Genomic DNA, 12,173 nt, shown 5'->3' with positions numbered 1-12,173 from the left:
AAACCTTTTATCTGGAAGACCTACTGCAACGTGCCTTGCGCACTACGGATCAGCCCCGATTGCCTCCCAATTCGCCAACATTGGGCGTGGAATCTCTTCCACGAGGACCAGAAGAAGAACCCCAAACTCAAATTCCACTTCCCCTGGTTCACTCCCCTAGTCTAACGCTTCCATGAATTCATCCGCCAATACAACCAAGTCCCTGACCCAGCCATGATCGCAACCATTCGATTCTTCAATTTATCATCACGTTGCTGGATTCCTTTCCTGACTAGGACCATTACTATGAAGGTGCACAAGATCTGGCCTTCGACATCAATAAAAGGGCCCACCCTCAAGCATAGCTTCGGCTACTACAAGCACATTATGTGGATGCCTGCCTGGCACTTACAAACATTCAAAGATACGATGAGACCACATTTTGGACGAGCTACAAGGTCTTCCATAAAGCCCTCTCTACTCCAACCTCACGCCGCGATGTCATCAGAACTTATTCGATCTATTACAGATAGATGCGGCCAGCTTCGAGGAACAGACCTGCATTAGTAGGGAGGGGGGTATGTTAACCACTCCGGTTAACATTACCTTGTGCGTTGCTACACCTTTGTAATTTTATCTTTTTGTAATCACGTAAAGCGCTCATTATAAAAGAGATGTAGGATGACCGAGCTTATGGCTTTTGCAATGCCGATCATGATGAGGAATAGATGTACATAGAGCTAGAGAAACTAGGAAGACTACTTTTGGGCCCCCAATTGTAAATGGACGGCCGGACATTGTAATTATGAGCTCATGTATATAAATCATTTTATGGAATATGAAAAGGGATAATCCCATTTATCTCACTTGAGTTTGCCTTGTCTCTCTCTTTCTCATTTGAGTTTGTGGTTGCATGTTAGCTTGCGTTCTTGCTTGCTTGCATGTTGGATTGTTGGTGTATGTAAGTAGGGATGGTAATGCTCTCCTTTCTCCTCGTCTCTACCTTCTCTTTGCTATCTACCATGTCCCTTTTCCATGCTAGTTGCATGAATTAGAGGTTGAGCTCTCCATCACTCCCTCCTTCTTGCTCTCTACCTAGCATTTGGATCTCTTCTTGGGTGACACAGGAAGAGGTGGAGTGAGCCCCTAGCAGCTTCACATTGAGGAGTTAACCCTCATAGGGTTGGCCAAGTGCAACTCTCTGGACTCGACTCTTGCATGCATCTTTCTTCTCTTCTTTCTCTCTTGTGTGCAAGATAGCATGTTATCCTTAACAACAATGTAGATCTTATTTTAGGTGCTGTGGGAAAGGACTCTTGTAGTCTATGGTAGAAGAGACCCCACAACAACATGATGATGTAAGTGTACATTACCCAATGGGAGGAATCTATCAAGTAAGGAATGCATAGGAAGAGCTCGTAGAGCACGGGAGAAGGGAAAAAGCTTATGTACTTACACCATCATTCTCTGAAATAATGTTATCGACTCCTTGTCCCTTCTGGAGCGCATGGTGGGTCATTTCCTTGACAGCTTAGCTAGTAGTAGCTACTTAGCTTACTTGCCTATAGTACCCAGGCCATATCACAGTGAGGATGCACTTAGACCATTTCCTTGTACACCAGAGGAGGCATATATTTTAGAATCAAACCATGGGGACGATGGGGAGCTTAGTGACATTGAGTCTGACCCAACGTATGAGCTATGGCTATCTGATATAATGACCTATTTACAATGATTTTGAAGCTCTTTTTAAGGTTCACAAGATGCAACAATGGAAAGTTTCCAACATTATAAGTACAATTCTACAATACTGACTTCCTAACCATATAACTAACTAGGTGTATTTCTAAACCCATCCCTCAAATGTTGCTATTGTTTTAAATTTCAATCTATTTTTATAAATATTCAATTCAATGTTTTCTTGAGTGCTTGCATGCTTTTATTTCTTTTGTGAGACTGGTCCTACTTTCTTCTAATTATTACTTTATATAATCATTAAGGATGTGGTCCTAGTTCAATCTTTACTTAGATCGACCTTAAAGTATACCAAATAAGAATGCCAAGTACACTGCCTTCCTTATTTTCCCCTCTTTAGTTAGAGTAGAGCCTTCTACGTGAATTGTGAAAGTGGAAGTAGTTATTTAAAAAAACAAAAAAACAAAAAAAAGGGACTAAGAAGATAAGCATTGCCATGTGAGATCTTGGTGGGACTTTTGGCTCCTAGTGATAGAGCCTTGGGATGGAACCTTGTGGCTAAAACATTAGGACATTTTGGAGGTCATTCGTAGGGCCTTGTAAGAAAATGGTCGATTCTTATTTTCTCTCTCTAGAAAAAATCTTGAAATATTAAAATAAAGAGAATGTAAAAGTCATAAAAGTGTAGTCTCTGAGCTAGAGAGGTAAATTTTCTCCCAGGCGACCGTCTTTGAAACCTTCTTTGAAATGATACATTCAAAAGTTCAAGAATAAGGTTAGTTCAGGAGGATATTATTGCACAGAAGACAGTTTGGAGGGAGTTAAAACCTTCATCTCCAATTTTAAAAGACAAATACAAGCCATAATCGGTCCTATTCTTTCACTCTGCATCATATAGTATACTTACTCATTCCTAGAACACTCCAATGGAGAACAACCATGTACACACTCATTTTATTGAAGAGTCCAATCATGAAAGCATTAAGAGAAAGTACCATCTGCACATTGATCTAGATAGTGTGTATGCGCCCATTCAAAAAAGCAAAAGTGGACAACTATTGCTCTCATCAGATGTTAAAGATCATATGAGGTTGTCAGGGAAGAAACACATAGACCTTTGGTGTGATGGCTCCATCTATCCTATTGACCCATGTACTGATTCACATCCTCCCTTTTCAAATCCCACAACTCTCTTACGTTTTGCAGGTGATGGCGCCACACGCTTAAGTCTAGGATATTGCAAGTCAATTTCTTATAGACAAGAAAGAGAAAGGCATTATTCACAACACTTAGCAAATGAGCTTCTTGGCTTGTCTGGTGACTGCAAGACATAGAAAGTTAGATTGGAAGAAAAAGAATGTCAAATCAATAAACTAAGAAGTGACCTCCGCAAATATAGAGAAAAAGACACAATCATTGGACGACAAGCTCAAAAACATCAAGAACTTGAGGCTTGGTTCTGGAGGCCTGAAGAAGAGAATCCAAGCCATAAGGTAAGATTACACTGAAAGCATTCCCATTCACATGTCTTTTGTGTTAGAAATTAATATTATTTTATTTGATAGGCTTCTTTGGAATTTACATGTTCTCTACGTTAGTAATGAGTAGTGCTGTATTTGTAGGGTTGTCATACATCCTAACAAAGAGAATATTAATCCCAATCTCAATCCAACAAAGCAACTAAAACCATTCGTGACATTAAGAATGGCAAGAGAAATGATAAAAGAGAAGAAGTTCAAGGTGGTTCAACGAGATATAGTGGATGAATTTGTAACCAACAATACAGTTTCAGCTGGCGGATATTCTATACGCCATGGATTCAAGTGGAGTCAGTCGTAAGAGCCATCCAGAAGTCAATGTCATCCCTCCTTGAGGCCAAAGGCATTAAAGCAAAGCTACTTCCAACACCTACAAAAGTTTGGAGATCTAGGGAGGAATTAAGCACAGAACAGCTTCACTATGTTGGTCACTCATACCACATTGTAGGAGAGTTTAAGGGAGAAGGTGGCACCATATTCTACAATGAACGCAACAATATATTCATGGACTTGGAGCTCTTGCAAAAGAGAATGGTGGAGTTCTATGATATTACATTTAAGAAGGTAGGAGGTGTACTTTAGTTTGTCATCAAGCTTGATGAGTGCGAGATTATCAAGGAGAAAAAGACAGAAAGGGTCACAATAACACTTATGAATAGGGCTCTTTGTAATTGCAGTAGGGATGATCCAAAGTATTTTAGTGTACAGTCCGAGACGAACATCTGGTGGCTAGGTTCATTTGAGGTCAAGAAGGAGGACCATGAATCCTTGTTTTTGGTATTTCATTAGACACATATCCCCAATCTCATCAAAGAATAGGTGAATGCAAACAGGAAGCTCCATGTAGAGAAAAGGGGGGAATTTCAAGTCCAATGGCATCTTGCGGGTGATTTGAAGACTCTCAAGTGCTTATTTAATTGCAGCAAACACGCCAATGCAAAGTCTCTATGCCTTTACTGCATGGACTCCACAAGGGTGATGGACTCTAAGTGGTGGAGACGACCACCCAATAGACAAATTTTGGATGAAAACTTTAAACCAGTGTTTGCGATTCCTCTTTCCAATGTGCATATATGCACGCTTCATGCTTTGTGTTGTATCAAATAGAAACTGGTACATCTCCACATTGGTTTTGCTTGGAAGGTCAAGAATGTAGCAGAGAGGAAAGAAGCCATCAGTGCATTGGAGAAGGTGCTATCAGAAATTGGACTACATGGAGGTAATGTCCAGATTCTGAAGGACACTAAAAAGTCATCGAATGAAAAGGAAATTCTAATGAAGCCCTCCATTAGAGGTGTTAAGGCAAGAAGATTTCTTTCCAAGCTAATGAATAATCAGCAACACAAACTTACAAAGTTAGGAAAGCAATATACAACAACCTACACAAGTCGAATCGAATACCAACAGTGAAAAAAGCTTCATAATGCAGTGAAAGACCATGAAGGTGCTTCCAGGAATGTCAAAGCAGATGTTTGGCGTTCAATTGATACTCTATTCCAAATGTGTGAGAAAGTTAACTACTCCCAGCAAGACAAAAAGAGCTTTCAAGACAACTTACAAGTGTTCAAAAAAGCATTCAGAGCTGCTTGGACTGACACCAACATTACACACTACATGGTATGTTTCTAGCTTACTCTTGTTTCCTAGCCACCCATCGATACTAACTTGCATTGTATGTTTTCTTATGTAGCATATTCTCTTCAACCACATGCCTTACTTTATCAACAAGTACGGAGATCCTAGCATTTGGAACACACAAGGACTCCAGAAATCACACTGTATGGCCCGAAATGCATATTTCAGGCACACACAACATGGTGGTGGAAAAAGTAAGGCAAACAGCCTACAAGAAGTGTTCCAATGGTTCCATATAAGGATACTGCAATAACTACATAAAAAAGAAACCTTGAGGTCATCCAAACTGATGCAGACACTCAGACATATGGAAAGGAAGAGATTGATGCATTCCGAAGCATTTAAAAACTCAAATGCCATAGAAGCACAAAACAAATGGAGAGAACAAAAGATTTTTATTAATCATCGTTGGACAGATAGATGTAACACATAAGTCTTTTACAATGTATCTTTCCATTCTAATGACTGGCAATTCCAGTGAATCTAGCTTTCATTTATACCTTAGCAAATGGTGTTTGCCATACTCTTCTAGTTCCTCTGGGTTCTCTATGCCTAGAGACAATGCTACTGCAGCATATGTATGAAAGTAACCCCTTCAGTTGCTGGCATAACCAGGGTAGTATCCAAAAATTTCTAAGGCAGTAGACTTCTCTATCAAAATAATCTTCTCATAACTCTTAGGAATAATCATTGCACATAGGAATAGGGACAATGTCTTGAATACAAAATTTATGACTTTCCCTTCTTGGCTCATGGCAATGTGGTAGACTATAATCTTTGCCTTAGATAATCTGCTTAGATAGTGAGAGAGAGCTCTGTCTCGACCACAATACTTCCTTTTATGCCGCTTGTAAGATTCCTCCCTCTAGCTTTTGAGGTGTAAAGGTGTAAGAGCCTCCCCTTCTGTTCTTGTAATTATTCCCCTCTTTGAAATAAAAGAAAGATCTTGTTTTACCCTGTTTTGGCCTAGAGAGAGGTAACCCAAAATTGAGATATCTTTGGACATAAAAATCCTCCTAGTGTCTAAAATGGTTTCCCCTAAAACAGAAGTTCAAAATAAATTATCCAAAATGCGTTAGGAATCAATTAAAATGATTTAAAAGACCTTAGCCTAAGGGTCAAGATTTTTTGAAAATTTTGGATTATGGTCCAATTAAGGTTCCTATGGGCCAATAGGATTAATCCAAGTGTGGGAATGAAGATGAAGAGTTGACTAAGTACAAGGTTTATTAGTTAAAAACTATGAGATATTACTAAAAAAATGAGATATTATGAAATAATGATACATTTTTGACACCTTGGTAATAAGGAGGGGGGGGACTTTAAGGTAGGTGCCTATTTCACACATGTGGATGAGCTTTTAAATCAAAAAATTGTGATATTTTTATCTCTCCTCTATCCTGGATCAAACTGGATCAAAATGGGACCTAAACTGGTCCAAATCTTATCCAAATTCAGCCAAACTGAAGATGGAAAATTCTAGAACTTAGTTAGACTCAGTTAGTGGCCTCCCTCTCCTATAAATAGACCCTCATTCTTTTGTATTCTCATCTTTGAGCTATACCATGCCAGTATTACATTAAAATAAGCATATTTTCTATTATCCCTTAAAAATCCTCTACTTTTGGAGAGAGTGGAGCGCCTCTCTCTCTTCAACAATCCTTGGGCTTTCTTCTCAACATACTAAACCAATTGATTGGTTGGGGGCTTCCTTCTATGATAAAGAAGCAAGCAAAATCAAGAGGTAAGATGTAAATTCATGGTTTTTCTCTACTATTCTCAATGTTTTCACTTCTCAATCCCTCTCAAGCTTGAGAAGTTTCTAATTAAGTGTTTATAATGCAAATCAAGCTTTTATTAAGAGTTGTAATGAATAATTAAGAAAAGTTTACCTTTATGCTTAATTTAGGATGATTTTTTATATATATCTCTCTCTCCCCAAAAGAATGGTCATTCCTATGACCAATTCTCTATTCAAATGATGCTTCTCATTGATAAATTCTCAATTTAAAAATCAAACTCTAGGCTTGTGAAGCTAGAGGTTAAGAAAATGGCTTTTTATGCTTTTCTACTAATAAAATTATGATAAACTTATGATTTAATTCCATAAATTGGATTTAGATCTAATGATAGTTATTCTATCATAATTATATTACTAAGTCTTATTCTTTTCAAAAATATTAAAAATTATCAGTAATAGCAGCAGCGGAGCATGGTAAAATTTTTAGAAACTAATACATAATCCATTTTTGTACATAATGTGAAAAGAGGACTTCCTACCATATTCTAGGATTAGTCATCCTATGCTAAAAGAATAATTTTCATTACATTCATGGAAAACTAATTTTTAGTATTTATGCATAAATAATTAATTAGAGAAATGAGAAATTATTGGTATTTCTATTTTTATGCAAAAAGAGGAATTCCCATGATAATGGAGATCCATGTAATTAAATGGAAAAAGAGAAATTTTGGTATATTAAAATAATGAATATTTTATTTAAAGAGTAATTTTAGATAAATTTATTTTATGCATGAGAAAATTTAAATGAAAAAAGAGGAATTCCCATGACATTTGGAATTCAATCATTTAAATTACTAGCCAACCTAGACACCTCAAGTCCGTTTCAAGCATCAGTTTTCTCGGGCGAAACCACCCAAGTGTATTTTGGACACCCATGTGCCCGCGAAAGCAACCAACCAATAAAGTGTGACGCCCATGCGTGCATAACTCAATACACACCACATTATAAATTGTTTCGAGCACCCATGGGCTCAGTAAGGGGACCCTCATAATCTAGGTGAGACAATTTTACATCCATTTTCATGCATGCAAGCAAGGGTAGGGCACCCGTCCAATATAGTCAAAATACATGGCTTTCATGAAGCCAATATCCGCTCGATTTTTCAAGGCTAAGGAGAGATAAAAATATACACTTTTTATTGTTAATGGTCCCAAATATAAAATCATTGTGGTTCTTGATGACCACCAAAACACCAAAACATCATTGTGGTTCTTGATGACCACCAAGACACCATGTATGCCTCATGCAAATCAGCTATATATGAGTTTGTAAAGCCCCATGTGAACGACTCTTAGAGAAGTCCTTTTACAACATATGAATAAGAGCTTATGCTGAGTCTTTACGCACCACAAGGATTAGGATTTTATCTCAAACCTTATCTTTTGTTGCAAACACTGTAAAAAACAAAAAGTTGTGAGGCCTTTATGTCGGCTGCATGCTGGAGCGATCAGTGACCTTCTTGTTATTTGAGGACTCCTCGCACTACTGCAGTGTTGATGCGCTGGCGCACCTGCTCGTGCTCTCTCTTTGCTGCGCTTCTGTCAATTGCTGATTCAGCATTTTCTCAACTTTCTTTGTGGCCTTTTGGGCCGCCTTCTTGCTCACCATATACTGCCTTCTTGCTTTTCTGCAAAATAGCCATACCTTTGCTGTTGTCTTTTCCTCTACTTGTTATCTGTTATAGGCTGCTTCTGCAAAACTACATTTCTTCATGCATCATCACTTATGCACTATAGGAGAGCACCGCCTCAAGAACTACAGGTTAAACTTGATCATAGTATCAACAAACATGATGGTGTTCTCCCTGGTGTTGCTCTCCGGGATGTCCATAACATAGGATTCAATGATGATGGTCCAGATCCTACCTTCTTTCATGAACTAATGGAGTGAAGTTCTCTGAATGCCTTGCCCCCCTAAGCATGTTAGAAATTCCCACCTTCATGCCTTGCATCCATCTACTGAGGCTTTTCAAAGCTTCCATAAGCTTTTCCATGGTTGTTGGTTGCATAAGCTCATCCATAGAGCTTTTAGTCTATGTAGCAAGATTGCCCCTCCTCCACCCCGCCCCCCCAATTGAGGCATCCAATCACTTCCTTTGCCTTTGTACCAAGGCTCTTAAGGCCACTATGGCCCATACCATTGTTGTTTGTTAGAGAGAGTCTACTCTCTCTTCACAAGCTTGCTATATCAAAGATTTCATTTGTGCACCCATTTATGCACTCATTTGTGCTTTCTTCCATGAAGCATTCACCATATGCTCACCCCTTTATGAGCATCAAAAATAGTAACCAACAATTTGCAGCAACATAGTGCTTTCCATTGAAGTACCCTACTTTTAGCAACAACTCCTTGAAATGGTTGATGAGACGATAGCTCCCTCCATGTCTCTACATTGCCAAAAAACTTCATTTTTAAATCTTCAAATGTAAGATTCTCTTCTTGAACTCAGTAACTTCATACTCTCTCAATGCAATGATAATGATAATGAGTATGCTTAAATTTTATCTCATAAGAAAATGCTAAAAAATAAAAAATATGCTTAATCAAATGAACTCTTATAAAAATTACTATATATAAATATCCACCATAATCAAGAGACCATCCTAGCTCTGATACCATGTTTAAAATCCTTATATGGGATTGATCATGGTGGTAGATAAAAGATCAAGCATAAGATTAAGGCTGGTTGAACCACACCAAGAACTCCATTACTGGAGAGAGAGAGAGAGAGAGAGTAACACACTCAACAATACTCTATTGCATATGTTGTATCCATACAAAGAAAGGCTTCTAATATAGATAGCCATTGACCCAATCTCCTTTACACATTATCATGCCATGTAGCAACTCCTTTTCCACATTCTTTTATTTGACTCTCACCATTCACACAATGTCTTATGTGGCATTCTTATCTTTCCACAATATCTTGCACCTAAGGGTGCGTTCACACACTCAACCAAATAACCTAAGCTTTAGTTTTTATTGCACATTTCAACAAAAGGCACCACAAGAATCTACTTATGAGCCCACAAAGCAACCTAAGCCTAGGAATAGAAGACCTAAATAGGTGTGGATCTCGACGAAAGAGAGTATCCTCGAGATGCTAATCAAAGCTGAAGATTAGCTAGCGTGGATCTCCAAGCTGAGAAGAAATAGGAAGCCATATAGTGATCTAGCCACACAAGGATGGATGACCATAGAAAGTTCACTAGTAGTCCAGGATACTAGTGACCATAGAAAGGTCACTACTAGTAGCCTAGGATACTACCAAAGAAGGATCAATTTGGGTACCAAAGATGCAACCATCCTAGAGCGAGGAGAGGACAGCTAACAAAATCATCATCGTGCTCAAGGAGTTTACATAAATAAGTTGCATCAAAATAGGTATGGAGCCTCAAAAAACAATACAAAGACAAAGCTAAAGTAGAGAAAGCATGGACAACTAAAGAGCATTATCAACTTTAGAAGCAAATCCAAGAACTACTCTCTTCTTTAGCTCAATAAGAAATCCCAGCTTCCCTACCCACTAAAACCTTAGATGAGCATGACAGTTGATCTACACAGAAGCTAGGAAGAAATCCTCAATCGCCACCACAAAAAGTTGAAGGTTACCCTCCGAGCAGAGCCTGCGAGATAAGCTACTATGTCATCTGCAAAATTTAAATCCAATAGCTCTTCTAAAGTGTGGATAAGAAGAGTGAGTCCATACAAACCAACGTCCTGGGTTCGAAGGTAATAGCTTATCATCTTTGCTACAAAGAGGAATGGGGAAGGCACTAGTGGGCATCCCTATAGTAGCGAATGCAGCAGGATATAGGTACTATAAAACTAGAAACTTCTATAAGTATAATTTTTAGTTTATACACTTTATGATCCCCTATGTGTTCACAATATATCATGATAAAATAAAAATATATTTTTCAAGCCTCTGGTAAGCTTTCCCAAGCCCTTCAAGACATGACTAGAGATCCACTAAATGTTATAATTTGGTAAACACTACTCTCCTTTTTCAAAAAAGTGCACTTAGCAAATGAAGTGGCACTATGAGGTGTTGTTTATAGCCAATGGATGTTCTTTCTTCAAAGGTTCATGAAGACCTTAAAGAACTTTGTGAGAGAAAGAGAAAGGATGCAAGAGTCCCTTGTCTACATCTTCAAACATCTCTCAAAAAGATCCAACCAAGCCATGATTTTGAAGTAACGAGGAGGATGAACAATAAGATATCTAACCATAGCCTATCGTAATAGTTTTGCTATCTTTGCAATGAGATAGTTGACCATAACTATCTAGCAACTCTTTAGCTTTGTTGAGTTTTATTCCTTATTAAAATGGATATAATGACGTTTAAAAATATCAGCTTTAGGGTGATCCATGGAAAATGAACTAGTTGAAATCATTTGTGCCAAAGGGCCCTAACGTTTTTTTACTTTACCATTAAATTTAGTCTCTTAGTAAAGGTGATAATAAATCTATATCTACAATGGCAAAGTTGCTACATCCATGCATATCCAGATGTCCGTGCGAAGATGTTGGATGAGAAACGTGTGAAAAATTAAGGTTTTTGCCATATGGAATGCAATAAGTATAACATTTTTACATTGATCATGCATATTTTTAAAGAGTGAATTTCATCACTCTCATTAGTACAAGATAAATGAAGGTGTAAATTTTCCTTTTTATAAAAGCTCCAAGTTATTTTTATTTTTAAAAAAATATCAAAACACCAAATGTAGTAGTTGTTCTTATAATTTAAAGATAGTATTAAGACATCAAAGACACAGTTAATCATATATAGCTATTATTTCTTCACTATCTTAACAAAGGATCTAAACGATAGTGAAATTTCCATTTTTGTAAAAACTTTAACACCACAAGTGTGTTGAGAGATTTGTATTCTTAAAACAAAAGAGCTTTTTTTTTGTATTCTTGTTTTGTATAAGAAGCTATGTTCTAATGATAATGTAACTAAGTGCATCCTCACATGTGCTTACTCTTCTATGGCTTTTCCAATTGAAAGGAAGAGACGTATCAATTATTGATTATTTCTCTTTTAATAAGTTAGAATGTTGAGTTTTCTCAAGTTGTGATATCTTGTGATCTTATTCTTAAAAAATTTGGCAAAGAAAGGATTGTGGTTTAAGTGAAAGTTAACATTGTTTATACCCAAATGGGTTGGATTCACAAGAAGGTTTCCATTAATGATGTAGCTTGGGAGTTTGGAAAGGCCTCTAGGACATACAATAATTATACTCGAGAATTAAAAAAAATATTAATTACCTTGAATTTTGATTGTCCTATTAGAACTAGTGTTAGTTTTATTTATGAAATAAAGTGAACTTGTAAAACACTTTGTAGTACCCTCAAAATTGTTTCATTTTATAAATGGGATGTTATGTTGGATCAAATGATAGATAACCTTCCAGTACTTTTTCTTGAATTAAAGAGCCTTGAAAAAGAATTTCCTAATGATGCTCAAATACTTTTAAAAACCACATTTTAAAATTCCACTCTAGATTTGTTT

General features: G+C 37.3%; 1 pseudogene; it reads left to right on the top strand.

Annotated features, from left to right (window-relative positions):
- The first annotated feature begins 477 nt into the window (after positions 1-477).
- Positions 478-8,542, top strand: LOC147633749 (uncharacterized; annotated as a pseudogene).
- Positions 8,543-12,173: the final 3,631 nt, after the last annotated feature.

This window comes from Cibotium barometz, chromosome 11 (genome assembly GCF_041138505.1).
Source record: "Cibotium barometz isolate CiBa-2024 chromosome 11, ASM4113850v1, whole genome shotgun sequence".
Taxonomy (NCBI): Eukaryota; Viridiplantae; Streptophyta; class Polypodiopsida; order Cyatheales; family Cibotiaceae; genus Cibotium; species Cibotium barometz.
The sequence above is the reverse complement of the archived record's forward strand: the minus strand, read 5'-3'. Positions and strand labels throughout refer to the sequence as shown.